The sequence below is a fragment of the Anser cygnoides genome, chromosome 6 (genome assembly GCF_040182565.1).
Source record: "Anser cygnoides isolate HZ-2024a breed goose chromosome 6, Taihu_goose_T2T_genome, whole genome shotgun sequence".
NCBI classification, from domain to species: domain Eukaryota; kingdom Metazoa; phylum Chordata; class Aves; order Anseriformes; family Anatidae; genus Anser; species Anser cygnoides.
The window spans coordinates 2038062-2043408 of NC_089878.1; positions in this window are offsets into that span (position 1 = coordinate 2038062).

Genomic DNA, 5347 nt, shown 5'->3' on the forward strand with positions numbered 1-5347 from the left:
GCTCAGTGTTTGTGTAATCATTCTGGTAGCACAGTATTTTTTATGTAGCATTCATGTTATTTGCATTACAGGGGCTTCAATGAGTATCATCTTTGTAGACATACTGGCTTGTGGTGAGAAAAAAGTAAAAACCACTCCCTTTAATTTGAGTAGATGAAACACTGAATGAAAGTGGCTGCGGTGAGGAGGTAGAGCAAGGTTTTTTTTACTTTTTTGGGGACTTGATTTTTTAGTAGGATGAGATGTAAACATGTTTATTTAAACTCGTCTGAGGGAGTACTTTCATCTTTTTTTTTAATCGCTATGAAGTTTGCTAATAGATTCTTGTGACCCATGGACTGATGTTAAACAGCTTTATGACAGTTGAATAGAATTACCCTTCAAGGTGACTTTCTCTATAAAAATAGCTTTGTCTATATACATCCCAAACCTTTTAAATTGTAGAAGTTAAATAGCATTTAATCTCTCTGGGGATTAGGTCAAAATAAATGAAATTTGCCAGTCCTAGGATTAGTCATCCCTTAAACTGGCTAACAGACTGTTTTTTGAGGCCTGGAACAAAGAGCAGAAATTCTTCAAGTCTGACAGTTTCCTGCAGGTTAAACATTCCTCAAAAATGTACGTTCCCAAGTTTATTGGAAGTCTGCAGTTTTGGTAATGTTTCATTTGTCCAACTCAATCAGAGAGGTACCAGCTGGTACTGCATCTGCGCTGATTAACTCTGATATGCTGTATGTACGTACCAGGCAGTTTGACTGGGGAAACTAATACAGCTACCTTTTTTTTTTTTTTTTTAACAGTTGGGATTAGACACTTTGTCAACTGGTGTGACAATGGCTTACTTTGCATCTTTGTGAAATTATCACTCGTTATAGAAGAGACCACATGCATGAAGTTAGTTCAACCTAGTAATCAACTAGCTGCGCTCTAAAGGCTGACATTTCCATCACCAATGTATTTTGATGCATTTTTTTTTCTTATGAACACTGTCTAAACTTCCAGTTTAGTCTGCACATTCACATTGTCTTTCCAAATTATCTGTGATATAGGCCAAGGAGATTAAAACGAAAAGAAAAAAAAAAGCACATTCCAAATTAATCTCTAGAGAATTACTCCTCTGGGATTAAGACTGTGATACAATAGGCCTATTACCACCAAGATGTGTTTCAAATAGATGTAATTTTATCTGTATGTTTCAGAGTATCAAGAACTCATTTGTACGTGAAGTAAGCAAGCAGATATTGTTTCATGTGTTAGGCACATGTTAACACTGATGCTCAGGGAGAGTTTTCATCAGGCTTGTTTACAGGTAAAGGGCCATGTAAATACAATGCAATTAAATGAGCCTCTGTGAACTCAGTGTTAATTCAGGGATGCTTATCTACAAAATACAGTTCAAATATATAAATACTAGTAAATAAAAATTCACGTTTCTCTCAAGACAGTATTGACTTCACATACAGTATTGCTCCTAATGAAGCTACCTCTTTTTTCTTTCAAACTGTTATTTAGCCTGCCAGCTCTTCCCGAGCAGAAAAGTACTCTTTTAAACCTACTTTAATTAAATTGCTTAGATAACAAACGTCATGTGGTACAAATCTTACTATGGCTAAGAAGACATACCAATACTACCCAGGAGTAAGAAGATTTAAGAAGATTTCATCTACTTAAATTCTTCTCAATCTATGAAGAAGTTCTCACCTGATAAAAACAGGAAGGCAGTTGTGCTATCAGAAACTTGAGTGTCAAGCTGCCTGTTCCTTAGCTGCAGTTAAAGAGCCAAAGTGTGGTTAGAAATAAAACTCTGTAAATACTTGCGGTGGCAAAGCCCCACAAAAAGCTAGATTCAATTTGGCCAACAGCTTTTAACAAAAGGTTAATCAGTAGAAACACAGCTGATTTACAAATCTTTGTTCTTTTCTGAGCTTTTGGGGTATTTCTTCTTACAGAATTTTATTTTGCCCCCCCCAAAATCTGTCTGCTTATACCAGAATTTACCACTCTTGGCTGGAAATTGCTTTGCAAATTCACTAGGCCACGTCATCAGCTGTGTAGCATGCCCACAGTTTACATGAAGAATGTGGCCATTTTCTAAGTTGCCCCCTTCCTGTATATATCTTTTAAATCATTCTAATTTCTGGTACAACATCCATGAATGTTTTGTTACAGCTTGTTTTAGTTGTTTGCCATACTAAAATAGCTGTATTATCTCAAGTTTCTGGCAAATTTCTATTACATGTTGAGGTGGGTAACTGGCAGTGGTACTGAAGCATGGGACCTCTACGGCCCATGGTGCTTCTGCTGGAGTCACAAGTGTATGAAAGTGAAGAGTATAGTTGATTTATAAAATCCTGATGCATCCCAGTCTCTACACTGTGAAACAGACCCACTATAGGAACTGCCATCCATACAAACTCAGACCAGGTGGTCTCTTGTAACAGCAGGGTCCAGGAAAGTGGTATGAAAACCAGAGGATTAACTTTTCCTTTCCAGAATTACTAGTTTCAGTTTTAGAGTGAGTTTTTCAATGACATTAAGTTATTAAAAAAACCCAAAAAACCATGATGAAGTTGTTTAAGTTTGGCTTAGTATAACCTGGCTATGTTGAATTACATTCTCTTTCTAGTTTTCCAAGCACATATTTGGTCGTTTATTTTGCTGAGTTCTACTGTTAGTCTCAATTTAATCATACATAAAAGACAAAAAGATCAAACCTGCTTTTAAATACTGCCCTTTTGGACACGTTTCCAAAGAGCACACAAAATGCAATGGGAATTCCATGATTTCGGTGATGACAAACAACTGTATTTACTTTGCAAAGTAGGGGATTTATTTTTTTTTTTAATTTATTTAAAAAAGGCTTGCTGGCCTGAAAGTCAAGTGTCAGCCATCCCTTGCTTCTCTCACTGACCCCTGTACAAATCCATTACATTAAAAAGCGTATCACACATAATTGGCTTTGACTACACGTAACTAAGACAAACTCTGAAGATTACAAGAGTTCTGTTGAAGATAAGCCCACTTATTAATTACTTATGAGTATGGCGAGCAGCAAGACGCCCCTCGAAACTGGCAAATACAATTACAGCCACAGAGACATAAGAACTGGAAGACAAAGCAGTAACATTGACAGAGCTGTTTCACAGCCCAGCCATGCAACATAGTTAAAATGTGTACTGCAAAACTAAAGCATATTTGATGCATCAAGACTGCAGAGTTCCCAGAACCAGCCCACTCTCCAGCCTGACCAACTCCACACTTTTCTCTCTCATCAACAAGTATGTGTTTGCATCATAGTCTGATGAGAAATGCTGTCTCTCACCTGTTAATCCTGGATCTGTCATGCATTGAGCCTCTAGCACATCAAAGATTAGTGGTACTGAAGAGTGCAAGGTCATCCTGTTGTATTATTATTTATATCACAAATTTCATTTATTTTGTGGAAGGCTGCCTGTAAGGATGTTGACTTATGGAATAAAATAACTTTCAATAATCCTGTTAAGTGGAGAAGCTATGAGGAAGGAGTAAAAGTAATTACAGATATATCAGATTTCTTTCAGGATAGAGTACAAGGAGAGATACAAATAAGTTTCACAAATGATGTAAGCACAATATAGTAAGATTCCTGTGTAAGAGCTGTACAGAAATTGTCATTACATCTCTCACTGTGAGGTTACAGGTCAAGCTGTACATCAGCAGACAAATTTTGAAAAGTTGCTTTTCTGATGGGTGTGCACAGCACAGATTCTGGAATTTCAGTTCCATTTACTCAAAGCATTCAAACTAAAAACTTGATAGGTAATTAAAAGAAGGTTTTTTGCAAAGCTAAGAAAAGCCAGAGTTTACCTACAAATATTAATTTTTCTCTTACAACTATTCCAAATGAAGATGAGCTGTTTGCTTTGTAGAACAAGGTTTTACCAATATTCACATGGAAAAAACAGTACACAGATATCAAGAGAAATAATAAAATTATCCATAAGCAATGCAGCTTGCTTTCTGTTTTGTGATTATTTTTTGAGGGCTACACAGGAAAAGTGAAAGTAGTAAGTGTGCAGTCAGCTAACAGAAATTAGGCAGAGGAAACTGGCATAAAGCAATAGCAAACAGTAACATAGGAATAAACTTTTAAAGATACTCAAGCATCCTGCTCTTACTGACCTTAGTGGAAAATAGACCCTTTTACACCTTTCTGATTCTGACCCTCAGGCCTCTAGTTCACTTGATGCTGGGTCTCAATTCTGACACCTTGCTATGTTAAATAACTTCTAATGTAAGATTGTCCAGGAGGATCAACTCTGTTCTTAGGGGAAGGTGCTCTTCTGTGCACTTCTGGCACTGGAATCTAGCTAACAGCAAAAGCCTGTTCCAATCCAAATTCAAACTGAAAGCCTCCCAGCTGATATCAGTTGAATTAATCAAACATAATTTGAATAAGATGACAAGTGGTTAGGTAGTGCAAGGCAGGAAGCACCAGAATATTTTAGAAAGGAGATTTTAATTTTTTTGAAGAAACAAGTTTTCTGAAATACAGAATCATAACATTAACACTAAGATATTTATTTTAATAGAAAACTCAGAAAGATGTAATATCTGCTTAAATTTGTACCTCCACATTCTGCTGCACATTGCTGTAACAGATTTATTAGTCATAGCTCATTATGGACAGATGGTTCCTACAGCGAAAATATAGAAAAATAATTTGGATTCAAGTCTAGAACACCTGTGACTTTTCATATGCAAAAAAATAAATCCAACTAGTCATTGAAAAGTGGCTGATAAGTATGGAGAAAAGGGCTGTGCATGTGACTAGCCATGACTATATACAATCCAAACTTGAATGAAATGAGCATTTTCATAAAAATAGTTTGTCAATGAAAAATACCAATATGTAATACATTTAATACAATTTATAGCTACATTTAAAGATGTCAGTTTATGGAATAATAAGCTAAAATCCAATGTACTGCCTTTTCAAGTTTTTTCGTATATAGCAATATTGTGTGTATACAGTGTGCATGCGTGTGTGTGTGTGTATACATGCACACAGATACATGCACAGAAAGAAAAAGGTGTATAGAGATTGCAGAAAAATTCTGTAAGATTATTTGATTTCATTGCAGACTGCAGCACACAGCCGTCCTGGGATCCTTCTAATACAGGCTGCTCAAAAAAAATAACACAACAATGCTGACTGGTATAACCACGTATCTACAACAGGTCTGTGTTGTGACATTAATTCTCAATTCATTTTTCCAATCTAGATTTTATTCTTCTAAGAAGTAAATGCTGCTTTGGTAAGATTCTGTACTATCATGACAAAGTAACGGTGAAGATATTGGGCAAA